The sequence below is a fragment of the Camelus bactrianus genome, chromosome 8, assembly GCF_048773025.1.
Source record: "Camelus bactrianus isolate YW-2024 breed Bactrian camel chromosome 8, ASM4877302v1, whole genome shotgun sequence".
Classification (NCBI taxonomy): domain Eukaryota; kingdom Metazoa; phylum Chordata; class Mammalia; order Artiodactyla; family Camelidae; genus Camelus; species Camelus bactrianus.
The window spans coordinates 45,778,368-45,792,550 of NC_133546.1; the positions used below are offsets into that span (position 1 = coordinate 45,778,368).

The 14,183-nt window shown below is 36.1% G+C and overlaps 1 protein-coding gene and 1 long non-coding RNA gene across 2 annotated transcripts in view; both read left to right on the forward strand.

The window, feature by feature from the left end:
- SEC63 (SEC63 homolog, protein translocation regulator) overlaps positions 1 to 14,183 on the forward strand; it is a 57,219-nt gene that overhangs the window by 7,481 nt on the left and 35,555 nt on the right. The gene's annotated exons all lie outside the window — the stretch shown is intronic.
- LOC141578367 (uncharacterized) lies at positions 3,083 to 14,128 on the forward strand. Its single transcript, XR_012508677.1, has 2 exons — positions 3,083 to 4,631; positions 11,082 to 14,128. It is a non-coding gene; the product is annotated as an uncharacterized LOC141578367 (long non-coding RNA).

Sequence of the window (14,183 nt, forward strand, 5' to 3'; positions counted from 1 at the left end):
TATCTTTTGAGCATGAGCTGCCTGTACTCCTTGCTTGGCGCCTGCAATGAACATTACTTTCCTTCACAACCCAGTGTCAATAAATTGGCTTTGCTTTGTGACAGGCAAGTGAACACAAAATTGGTCCAGTAGCATAAAATGTTCCTTTCATTTTGGAATTATGTTTGTATGGATGAAGGAATTTTCTCATGTAGATTGCAGGTCTTTTTGCTTTAGAGTTTTGCTTGTTAAATCTAGTAGTTATTTTCTGAGCATTCACTGTTTGCCTGTACTAGGAGCAGCAGACAATACAAAGATGAAGGCAGTGTAAATATAATGTAGTCTTTTTTGATAGAATTTATAATCTGGGAAATGTAAGAGAAGTGAAAACAAGTGCTGTGGAAGTTAGCTGGGTAAAAGTGTTTGCTAGATGGGGTGATAAGGGGTATCTGGAGATCTGGAAAGTTTCTTTAGAGTAGGTTGATTTTGACTGGACTGTTAAAGGATGAAAAAGATTTAATGGATGGAATGGGGCAGGGGAAGGTGCAAAGAAGAAATCACATGAGCAAAAGTAGAGATGGAAAGTATGAAACATGTCCAAAGTACAAGTGAAATCAGTTGCAGCAGAGCTCACAGAGTGATAAAGTGTAAGAAAAGGCCAGAAATTTTGATTTAAGTCATGTGAGGAGAAACTTGTCTAGCTGAAGAGTTCATATGTGATTTGGTTATTAGTATGCCATTTTGAGCATTTTAGAATATATCTTTGTAACTGTGCTGTATACAAGTTAATGCAATAACATCTCATAGAATGAGAAAGTACAGAGATTGAGAAGCAGACCAGAAATAATATGGGCCTGAGCAGTGGTGGTGGCAATACGAAGGTAAGGGACATACTTGAGATATTACTTGATATATTACTTTTCTTTTTAAATTTTTATTGTGGTTATATATATTTAAAACACTTGTAGTTTTAACCATTTTAAATGTACAATTCAGTAACATTAATTATGTTCACAATGTTGTGCAACCATCACCACTGTTTCCCAAATTTTTCATCACCCCAAATAAACTCTATACCTATTAAGCAGTAACTCCTTATTCTCTCTTTCCTCCAGCCTCTGGTAAACTCTAAGCTACTTTTTGTCTCTATAAATTTGCCTTTTCTAGATATTTCATGTAAGTGAAATCATACAATATTTTTCCTTTTGTGTTTAACTTATTTCATTTAGGATAATGTTTTCTGAATTTATCCATGTTGTAGCATGTATCAGAACTTCATTCTTTTTATGGCTGAATAATATTTCCTTGTAAGGATATATCACATTTTTATCCACTCATCTGTTGATGAACATGTGGGTTATTTCTATACTTTATCTATTGTGAATAATGCTGCAGTGAAAATTGGCATACAGATGTCTTTTTGGATTCTTATTTTCAATTCTTTTGGGTGTATTCTTAGGGTGAAATTTCTGGGTCATAGGGTAGTTCTACTTAGCTTTTTGAGGAGCTTCCCAAACTGTTTTCCACAGTGGCTGCACTATTTTACAGTCTTACAGCAGTTTGTGTGGGTTCCAATTTTGTACATCCTCTTCAACTCTTAATTTCCGTTAAAAGAAATTAAAGCCATCACAGTAGGTGTGAAGTGGTATTTCATTATGGTTTTGATTTGCATTTCCTTAATGGCTAATGTGGTTGAACATATTTTTATGCACTTATTGGCCATTTGTATATCTTTTTTAGAGAAATGTCCATTCAAATCCTTTGCCCATTTTTTAAACTGAGTTCCTTATCTTTTTCTTGTTGAGTTGTAGGAGTTCATATATTCCAGATACGAATTCCTATTTAGATGTATGGTTTGCAGATATTTTCTCTGATTCTATAGATTGTCTTTTCACTTTCTTGGTTATATCCTTTGATGCACAAAAGTTTTTAATTTTGATGAAGTCCAGTTTATCTGTTTTTTCTTCTATGCTAATGCTTTTGTTGTCATGTCTGAGAATCCATTGGCTCATGTCTAAGAATCCACTGGCAAATCGAAGGTCATGAAAATTTACCTCTTCGTTTTCTTGTAAGAGAATTATGGTTTTAGTTCTTACATTTTGGTCTTTGATTTGTTTTTGTATATGATGTGAGGTAGGGGTCCAGCTTCATTCTTTTCCACATGGAAATCCAATTGTCCGTATACTATTTGTTGAAGAGACTGTTCATTTTCCATTGAATGGAAAGCCTTGTCAAAAATCAATTGGCTATAGATATATGCATAGTATCTATTTTTATGGGATAACTTATTGAACATAGTTTACCAGTGAGAACTTCTTAATATTAGAATACCTCAAGGCCAAGTTTTTGACTTCTTTTCCATCCACACTTACTCCTTTGGTGTTCTCATCCAGTCTCATGGCTTTAAATATCATCTGTGTGACTCATCACACTTATATTTCCAGTCTAGAAGTTTTTCCTTAAACTCCAGACCTGGGTATATGTAAGTGCCAAGTCTACATTTCAATATCTAATAGGCATCTTAATATGCACAAAACTGATGTGATTTCTGTCTCCCCTCTCTCAGTCTTCTTGACCCATAATCTTCTCCATCTCAGTTAATCACATCTGTTTCTTCAGCTGTTCAGGTAAGAAGTCTTGGAGTTAGTTATTCTTGGCTCAACTCTGTCTCATAGGCCACTTTCAGACTGTTAGCATGTACTGTTGGCTTTACCTTCAAATAATATCTAGTCTAACCATTTGCACCACTACTGCTGTCCTGGCTTATTGCCTGGATTATCATTAGCTCCTAACTAGTCTCCTTGCTTCTACCCTTGTTCCTTGCAATATGTTCTCAAAATGGTAGCAGAGTGAACCTTTTAGAACTGAAGCCAGCCCATGTTACTCTTCCGCTCAGAACCCTTTAACGCACTCCCATCTCAATCACAATAGAAGCTAGAGTCATTAGAGTGGCCTGTGAAGTCCATGATCTTTTTGACTCCATTTTCCTTCTTGCTCTTTCCATTTAAGTCAAACTATCCTCTCTGCTGTTCTTAGATCACATGAGGGGTACTCTTTCTTTTGGACCTTTATAGTTTTTGTTTCCTATGCCTGGAATGATTTTCCTCTAGGGAGCTATGTTAGTACCTCCCTCATCTCCTTTGTGTCCTTTCTCAAGTACCATCTTCTCAGTCATGCCTTCTTTGAGCACCTTACTTAAAATTAAGTTTTTTTCTACCTCCAAGGAAGCTCTTCCCTTTCTGTTTTATTTCTCTCCATAACACTTATCTTCTAATATGCTATGTAGTTTACTTAATTTTTTTTGTTCTCTCCTGCTAGAACGTATGGTCTATGAGAGCACGGGTTTTTGTTTTGTTTTCTGCTGTGTCTTCAGTGTTCAGAAACATCTGGGCACATAGTAGGTACTTACCAATATTTGTTTTATAAAGGAGTTCTCTACATTCTATACAATTCTATACAAATATTTATATAGTGCCTACTGTATTCTTGGCAACTGAAAAGGGGAGGGATGATTATTTATATATAGGATAACAATCTGCCCCCAAGAGTCTGAGTACACATGAGTAAAAATTGGCTTTCATACTGGCTGCTGAAGACTGGTGGTGCCAGTCATGCAAACTGCTGAAGAGAATGTGTAGTCCTACTTCCTTTATTAGAAGGGAGCTTTAAAAATGTTAAAAATTTTAAATTTGGCAGTTCCACTTCTGGGACATTTTCTAAGGATCTTGTTCGTTCTTTCTTTCTTCCTTTCTTTCTTCCTTCCTTCCTTCCTTCCTTCCTTCCTTCCTCCCTCCCTCCCTCCCTCCCTTCCTTCCTCTATTCCACTTGCTTGCTTTGCTTTGCTTTGCTTTGCTTTGCTTTCTCTTTTCTTCCTTTCTTCCTTCCTTCTTTCCACCTTTATTATAGTATGATTCCTGTACAGTAAACTACACATGAACAATTTCAGATGAACAATTTGATGAATTATGATAAATGTCTATACCAATGAAACAACCACCACAATTGAGATAGCTAACATTTCCATCACTTGCTAAGAGGTGCAAATTTCAAATTCCCAATTTATCCCTTTCCACCCCTTTTACCCCTTTTACCGCTTGGAAACCATAAGTTTGTACTCTATGTGTATGAGTCTGTTTCTGTTTTGTAGATAAGTTCATTTGTGTCTTTTTTTTTTTTTTTTTTTAGATTTCACATATGAGCAATATCATGTGGTATTTTTCTTTCTCTTTCTGACTTACTTCACTTAGAATGACAATCTCCAGGGATATAGTTCTAAATACTTATAGGACCAAAGAAAGATACTGTGATATTGTGACTTATAAGAAATATATATTTGGTCATGATCAAATATGTATTTCTTATATATATTTGGTCTTTATCCATAGTTCCTGGTCACAGCTTTCAAAACCCTTGGAATTTCCCAAGTGCTGAGAGTGATGAAGATATCTTTTGTTATATAAATGAGGTGACTTTTGGAAGCACCTAAAGAAAGATTCTGCTGATCACCAGGAGAACCAACCATTTGGTTAGAAGATTGGAACTTTTCAGTCCTATCCCCTGACCTCTGAGGCTGGAGATTGAGCTCAAATGCCAATAACCAATGACTTAATCAACCTGCCTATGATATGAAGCCTCTATAGAACCCCGAAAGGGTGAGTTCATAGAGCGTCTGGGTTGTTGAAATGTGGAGATTTTGGGAGAGTGGTGCACCCAGAGAGGGCATGGAAGTTCCTCACCCTTTCCCCATACCTTACTCTATGCATCTCTTCCATCTGGCTATTCCTGAGTTACATCCTTTTTTAATAAACTGGTGATCCAGTAAGTAAAATGTTTCTCTGAGTTTTTGTGAGCCACTTTAGCAAATTAATTGAACCAAAGGAAGAGGTCATTGGAACCCCCAGTCTGTAACCATGGCTTATGATGGGTGTCTAAAGTAGGGGGCCATGGGTATGTGGCCTTGTGAGACTGAGCCCTCAACCTGTGGAATCTGATGCTATCTCTAGGTAGATAGGGGTAGATAGTGTTAGAATTGAGTTGAATTTTCTGACCATTTAGCTGGTATTCCAAGAATTACTCATTAGAGGTGTGGGGAACCTCCCCATCCCCATGTTGGAAATTGAGTCTCAGAACACCCTATTTAGATGCCTATTATACCAAAAAATTAGAAACAGTTTATATGTCTAATTGTAGGATGGTAGGTATATTATGGTGTCAGTTCATCTGGTTATTAGTAGTCATTAAATGATGTTTACAGTGAATTTCTAATTATGTGAGGTATTTAGAAATTAAAAAGTAAAAAATTACAGGTAATGTGATTTTAACACAAACTTCAGCTTTATGTGATTGTGTCTTTCAGTTTGTACACTGGTACATTATAGAGTGCTACACTTAGATTAGTTTTTGTGTGTCCTGTTTGTTCTCCTGTCTAAGAAACTATCACTTGGGCATCTGCTGCATTGGGGAGAAGTAGTAGATGTCATCATAACTGCAGAAGTGTCCTTGAGGGCCTTGACTGAGGCAGTCCCACAGCCCTCTAATTGAGGGAAACACATTACCACTAGAAATTAGTTGCTGAAACTTACTTGTTCACAGAGATGTCTTTCCTGAGTATGTACCCTTAACCTTGCCAACTCTCCTTTCTTTCTTCCTTCCCAAATATTCTCCTAAAGGGCCTACAAAGGAAATATATTAAAATGTTATTAGTGATTATTGTCTGGGTGTTGGAGTGGTGAATATTTTCTTCCTTCTGCTCTTATGCTCTTATGTATATGCTGAGTATTCTGTATAAATTTGTTATTAACATCCAAAAGCTTATTTAAACAATCTCTGGCTAGATTGGCTGTGATCTTAAGGAAGACATTCTCTGTACCTTGTGACTACAGGCCTTTTCAGCTCAGTGAATTGTCTTTACTTTAGGGTATGTGGTGTTTAAGGTCCCAGTGGGGCTTAACATCCTTTTAAGTATTTTAAGTTGCCTTCTTTTTTTAAAGCTAGTATTTCTTTATTTTAAGAGTATTTGAGTTTCTCTATTTCTTTATCTCTTGTTTTATCTTAAAAGTAATTAACCTTTGACTTGGGCTATGGCTTATCATGGTAGAGGATTGGATGAAGAGTAAAGTAGCTAACAGGGTAGATGTGTTGTTGGCTGACGAGATGGCAGGGTAGAGAGGACCCTTTGGTAGGATTTCAGGTCATGTTTGAGAGTATGCTAAGGAGACATAGCATCCTTCTCAGAGACGTACTTGGAGCACACTCTAATTTGTTTAGGATTCTCAGCTGTCTTGGACTTCTAGTTTAGTCTGAGAAATGTAACTTGGAATGAATCATCTCTACAACTGAGACTCCCCTTCTTTCCTTACTATTATCTTCTGGCTGAGAGACAATTACTCATAAAAACCCCTGTGTTCTACAGATATGAAGGATGGATGTTTGCTTTTGTTTTGGATCTTGACACTTCTGTAGCAGATTGAGCTAAAACAAACAAACAAAAAACTGGTTTGTCATCTCTCCCCCAAAATTTATGTGTTCTGTTGGCTTACCTCATTCACATTCTTTAGTGCTGAAGTCCTTTCAGCAGTTTTATTTGTAATACTCTTTTTGTCTGTGAACTTCTATTTCACCAGACTTTTTTTTAGAGTTATTATCTAATCAGTTGTCTACTCCTTGTTCTTAAATTTTTTGACTTGAATTTCTTCATATTATGCTTTCTGCTTAGGAGATGTAGTGAATTCTGGTTAATAAGTTAATGAGAATAAGGGTACAATATATTTTAGCTACTTTTGTGAATTGTCACAGTGGTCTAGCTATTCTTTGATAGGAAAGGTGTTTAAAATAAAATGATGAAGTGCATGTGAATTTAAACCTGAGCACAAGTCCCATCTTTATTTTTCAGTGGTTGTGATTTCTTTGGTAGCATCCGTAACTTTGAGCAAGTTACTTAACCTCTCTGAGCCTCAGTTTTTTTGTTTGTTTGGTTTGGTTTGGTTTTTTTGTTTTGTTTTTAAAGTATAATCATACATACATACATAGATACGTACCCCCAGGGTGGTTGGGAAGTCTAAATGAGATCATTCAAACATTCAATAAATATTTATAAAGCATCTACTATTGGCCAGGCATTGTGTTAGGCAGTGGAATATAGGAGTGAACAATATAGATAGGATCCCTCTCTTGAAGCTTATATTCCTAGTATAGGGGAGACAATTGACATACTACATATAAATAATAAAAAATATCAGATAGTGATAAATACCATGTAGAAAAGTAGAGTATTCAGAGAAAGTCTTCCTGAGAACATTTTTTCAAGCTGAGTGACAAAAGAGAGCCAGCCATTCAAAGATCCGTGTGGAATGGAAAAATTTATTTCAGACCGAGGAAACAGTTGTGTACAGTCTTTAAGGCAAGAAAGAGTTGGGCCTCTTTCAGGAAGAGAGAAGATCAGTGTGGCAGGAGTGTGACAGGTGAGAAGAATCGGGGATAAAGTCAAAGGGGGAGCCGGGGTGCAGATCATGTCTGTCAGCCAGGTACGAAGCTTGGACTTTATTTTAGGTGCAGTGGGAAGCTACTGAAAGTTTCTAAGCAGGAACGTTGACAAAGTTCCCTATTTCTTAATGAGGTGAAAAAATTTTTTGGCCAGCTCAAGTATATATCCTTTTAAGGATGAAGTCATACCTACTTAAAATGTTTAATTTATACATTTTAGTTGCATATTTAAAAATCATATAAAATAGAGTGCTTTATTTTTATTGAAGTATTCTTGGTTTACAATGTTGTAGTAGTTTTTGGTGTACAGCATAGTGATTCAGTTATACATATATATGTATACATATTCTTTTTCATTACAGGTTACTATAAGCCATTGAATATAGTTCCCTGTGCTGTGCAGTAGGACCTTGTTGTTTATCTATTCTATACATAGTAGTTTGTATCTACCAATCCCCAACTTCCAGTTTATCCCTCCCTCCCCCTTCCCCCTCTGGTAACCATAAGTTGTTTTCTATGTCTGTGAGTCTCTTTCTGTTTTGTAAAGAAGTTTGTGTCATTTTCTTACATTCCACGTGTAAGTGATACCATGTGATATTTGTCTTTCTCTGACTGACTGACTTCACTTAGTATGATGATCTCTAGGTCTAGGTTCATCCATGTTGTAGCCAATGACGTTATTTCATTCCTTTTTTAGTATTCCATTGTGTGTGTGTGTGTGTGTGTGTGTGTGTATGTGTATACACAGCACATTTTCTTTATCCATTTATCTGTTGAGGGACATTTAGTTTGCTTCCATGTCTTGGCTATAAAATATAACATTTAAAAAAATACAGTTTTAGCCCCTTACATTTCAGGAAACAATTATTTTTTAAACTCCTCATGTATTCAACCTCAGTGTCTTTATGATCACCAGAGCTATTTTTTAAGTCATCTTACAGGTTTTCAGAATTTGTTTCATCTTCGTTTGGGACTTTCGGGTTCTGAACATGACCATCAGTGGAAATTTTATTCCAAGCCACAAGTGCAACATTATATAACATTAGGTGTTTTATCATCCTGTAGGTGTATATTTTTAATCTCCATCATGTAGCCACCTACTGTATTTTTAAAGTGGTCTTTACAAAGATTGCACACAATGACAGCTAACACTTGTAATTTGAGATCAGGGATAATTATGAATATCTAAAATTTTAATTTTTGCCTTCAGGTGACCTCTATGCCAAACTACCATTAATTGAAATTGTTGTGGGCTGTCTTCCCCCAGCCTTTTTTGTTTCTTTGGCTTTTTCGGTCTTTTAAAATAATCAAGCACCCGAACTCCCACCCGCCTCCACCCCCCCCCCCCGGGTGTTCGGAAGTGCTCAAATATATAGTGATTTTTTTTTGCCTGAAGGTTGCTTGTAGGGGAATGGAAAAAGATAATTGTTGCCTTATTACCCCTGTTTATTCTCCCAACCTTCCCTTTCTTCTCCCTATGTCCCTAATCTTCAGGCTGTATCGTTCAGCTTGCTTTCCGTGACCCTTCTATAGCCATGTGATTTGGGGTGTGTATGTGTTTAATATTGTCTCTTGTGGGGAGGTGCTTTTGGCATCTAGTGGAAAGAGATCATAATACTGCCAAACATCCTCTAATGCACAGGACAGCTCTCCAGAATTACCTAGTCCAAAATGTCAATAGTGCCGAAACTGAAAAACCCTACTCTATAGTGCTTGTTTCAGTACTATAAAGGGAAAATAAAATTTAGGTGGGTGAGCATGTGATACAGTTGTATGCTGCTGTCTAGTCAAGGGCCTGCTGAATAGTTCTTGATCAGTATGGTGGTTCTGCTCTGATCCAAACATTTTCAGTTGCCTTCTGGGTTTCTTTCTTCATTGCAAAAGTATGCATATGGGGTAGGTGGCAACTGAACCCAAGTTTCTGGAACCCTTCCAATTTCGGTAATCTGTGATTGTGTGCAATGGGTGGTGGTGATGGTGAGTAGTGTTTAGTCAAGTTCCTATCTAATCCAAGCAGTTCTGACCTGGCCTTGAGAATGACACATCATGGCCAAATACTTAGATTCAAGTTAAGAGCATAACAGAAGTCTTAGTTCCTCTTAGTCTGTTTTGAGATGGTTAGGTAAGCTGTGGTTTTGGTGGTTTAGAGCAGTGATTCCCTCCAGTTTTTCACTTACAAATTATCATTCTCATACTTCTCCTTTTTTGAAGCATTCCGGGAACTACCTGCACTATTAAAGTAAAATGTATTTTCCTATTTTTTTCTAAAATTAATAAAACAAAATTGTCCTATCAATGAGGGAGCCAGTATCACATTGAGGTGATAGTCTTGACTAGCTGCCTAGAGACTGGGTAGCTAGAAAACTGATGTATCTATATTGCAAGGTATGTTCTAAAATTTATTTCTCAGTGATTTTTATAACCCTCAGAATATCAAAATATCAGTATATTTATTTGAACTGCAAAATAAAATCAGACTCTTTTTGATCTAGTTTGATTTGCCTGATTTAACAATGAGAACTGCCTTTGTCAGTTATGTTACACAGCATATTTTTTTCTATAAATTGAATGACTCAAGGTAATCTGCAAGTTTTGACAAAATATACTTAACGTAAAAGATAAAGCTGTTTTACCTAACAATGTGCCATATTGGCAAAAGTGTAGTTTTTATTTATTTATTTAGGTTTTTTTTTTTTTTTGGTGGAGTTACTGGGGATTGAACCTGGGACCTTGAGCATGCTAAGCATGCACTCTACCACTGAGTGGTACCCACCCCTGTGTACTTTTTATTTTAAAAAGTAAGTTTTAGTATTTAGAGTTTTAAGTCTTTGAACATTCTTATTTTAGTAATTTATCCATTTATAATATCTATGTTGCCTTGATGACATACACAAACACACAAAGTAGCATCGGCAATGTTAACACATAGTATAGATATTAAACTTATCACTATGATAAACTTAACTGATGTTATTTGGCCATATGTGCCAAAGCATTTGAGGTGAATTGTCTTGATGTCTGCAGCTTTCCCTAAAATAAAGGGGAAAGGGAAGAAAAGAAGGAATGAGACATAAAGCAGAGAGTTGCAAAAAATGTTAATAGTTGGTGGAGTTAGATAGGATATTATTCATTGTAATACTCTTTCAACTTTTCTGAAGGCTTGACATTTTTAAGTATAAAAAGTTGGGAAAAAGTAGTCACAAGGAATAAAACAAATTAATTTTAAGAAGTATGTGTCATACTTCTTATTATAAGTATTATAAGAAATGACTTACCAGGATAAAAATATATTACATTAGGATAAAATTGCGTGGGGGAAGTGGAATGAAGAGCTTTTTCATGAATTTTTGCAAATGGATGACAGTGGGTATGAAATTGCTATGGTTTTTAGATTTCCTTGGTAAATTTAAAAGCACTGGAACCCTTTTATTTTAAAATGTCAACATCAACATATGTCAGAAAATGACATCTTCTGCAACTCTTCAAACTTTACAATGAAAATTTTAGATGCCAAATTAAAACTCTACAAGAAGATACATGTATTTTTGGAGTTCTTTTGTGATAAGCAGGCACTAAGGTTTGAAGACTTCAGATCTGGCTAACATTCTTTCACTCTTCAGTTTCTAGGAAAATGGTGCTAAGAGTTTACTCAGCAGATCTGAGTGACTCTCAGACCGGCAGATCATTCTGGCATGACAGATGGATGTGACTGTTTTAGCAGAGGCACCATATAGCTTATGAAGCCCAACCATAATAACCTGCCTCCAAGCCTGGACTACTCCCACGGACATGTAAACTTTATGTTCAGCTGCTGAGAGTAATCATAATATGTTGTTATGTTGTTTTTAAAATCACAGAATTGTTTTATGACCTTGAAATTTCCCTTTTCTGTAAATGTGGGTAATTTCTTTAAAACTATGTCATAAGTTAATGATATTAATTAGGTAATCTTTGCTAGCCATGAGACTAGTAATTCTGTAAACTAGAAGCTTATAAATGAGTTTTTTATTCTAAGTGTCTTAAAAATATCTGGAAGGACTTCTGACAGTTACTTTGATTTGAGGTCATACATGTAGAATTTTGGAGTATGTACTACGTATGTTTAGTTGTGTTGGATATCACTGTTACTGTGTAAACTATACCCTGCTGTACTTACTGATTGACTTAAATATTTTCCTAAAAGGTTACAGTGTAAATTTTGGATTGGAAGAAAGAGGCATGCAAGGTACATGTACATATTGTACAAGACTTTGAGGGGTAAAAACTATGTGTACTTTCTCATGGACAGAAATATTGGGAAAATACCATTCCTTTGGATAGATCAAGCTATCTAGTTAATAAAGTAACTTCAGCATTGTTCTTATAACCTTATCAGATGTTTCCTTGGTTTTATACTTAAAATGGGAGATGCTGGAGGCTTAATTTAATGAAATGCAGATTAAAAAATCACCAGTGGTATTTTCAAAAGTGTCCATAATTTAACTGTGAAAAATCAGAAAATTAACATTACTACCATTTCATTTTTAGACCCATTCAAGTTTTGTCACTTGTCTCAATGATGTCCTTTATAGCAAAAGATCTATTTCAGAATTACATATAACATTTCGTTGACATGTTTATTTAGTATCCTTCAGTCTGAACAGTTCTTTAGTTTTACCTTGGCTTTAAAGATTACAGGCCAATTATTTTGTAGAATGGACCTGAATTTTTGTTGTCTGGTGTTTTCTCATAATTAGATTCAAGTTATGTGTCTTAGACAGCAATTTCACAAAACTGATTCTGTGTTCATCTCATTGCATTCTACCAGATGATACATGATTGCATTTTGTCTCGTTGCTGGTGATGTTCACTGATCACCTGATTAAGATGGTTTCTGCCAGATTTTCTGTATTAATTTCCTATTGTTGCTGTAACAAACCATAACCATAGTGGCTTAATATGACACAAATTTATTATCTTATAGTTCTGGAGGTCAGAAGTCCAAGATGGGTTTTAGTCATGGTGTTGGCAGGACAGATTCTTTCTGGAAGGTTTAGAATAGAATCCTTGCCTTTTCCAGCTTCTAGAGTCAGCCTATATTCTTTGGCTTGTGGCCTTTCCATCCATCTTCAAATGATAATACTCCAGCCTCTGCCAATTGTCACATTATCTTCTCTGTCATTGACTTTCCTGCTTCCTTATAAAGACCCCTGTGATTATAGTGGGACCACCCAGATAATTCAGGATAATGTTCCCACCTCAGATCTTTAATCACACCTGTGAAGTCCCTTTTGCCGTGTAAGATAATACATTCATTGGTTCTGGGTATTAGGATATGGTGGACATCTTGGAGAGGGGTTAGTTATTCAATCTAATGCACTTCCCCCACTGTAAAATCATTCTTTCCTTCTTGTAATATTTGGTGGGAAAATACTTGGATCTCTGGTTCCTGTTAGTGGAGAATGCTATATAGAAATTAAGATCTGGGTACTAGGTATGCTCACTGCTATTGAGATGCCATTGCTCCTACACTTCATATAATTAGGGAATATGTGTGTGTGTATGTAGGTCTACATTTATATTTCTATAGTAAAAGCTGTTAAATAGTTCATACTGATACCTTCAACACCACAGGGTTCATTCATGTTTTCTAATTTTTCATATATGTAACTTCCTTCTCTGACAGTGAAAAACTGATGCCAGTTACCCTTAATAAATTAATGTATTTGATCAGTCCCCCTGTATATTACCAGTCTCCTTTTCTGTCACTACCCCTTTCCCTGTATGGATCTTCTTCACCATACCTGGTTCTGATACCTCCTGCCACATAGCTCTCTCACATGGATTCTTTCCTCAAAAAATGATAACAGGGTAGTTGGATTTTTTACATGGCAGCTTTGGAGTGTTCTATTATTTGCAAAGATCTTTCACTTATCGGATATCTATTTAAGGCCTTTGATTTTGTAGTTTTTTTTAATATCATGAAAACATTTTTACTTAGTATTAGTCAGCTGGACTAAATTTAGATGATCTCAGTTTTGTTGGCAACATCCCAAAGCATCATAGTTAGAAGCCAATCGAACATACAACTTCTTCTCTCCATCAGGCCTGATCAAGGTGTTGACCTTGGCCATGTCAGTATTGTAGATCTTCTTTACAGTCCTTTTGATCTGGTGCTTGTTGGCTTTGACATCTGTAGTGAACCCAAGTGTGTTGCTGTCTTCTGTCTTCTGTCTTCTTCATGGCCAACTCAGTGCTCAGGGAAACTGGGTAATGACATGGTCAAGCTTGTTGCTCTTCCAAGGATAATTGGGCTGCCTTTGGAGTGTCTTGGGCCACTAGAAGGTGGATAACATGCAAATCTTCTCTTCTTTTGTGGCTGTAGATCTTTTAGCACTGCCTTGTTGGCCTCCCCAGCTTTTGTTTTGGCTTTAGCTTTGAAAGTGGCAGGGGCTTCTTTCTTTGCTTTCTGCGTGCCATCTTCACAAAAAGGTAGGTTTTTATTTTCACACTTAAAAATTTTTTAAACTTGGGAGAGCTATTCAAATCAAGTGATTGTGGTGAGTTTAGTAAAACAATACATGATATTTGGGCTCTGGTTTAATTCCTTTTTAACTGAATTGCAGATTTTTCCTGGGAACTAAAATACCTTTTGTTATAACTCTTAAATAAACCTGTTTTAACTTCTCATGGGTTTGGGTGGCTTTTCTCGTTTAACATAATTATTTTTTTATGTTTGAAGA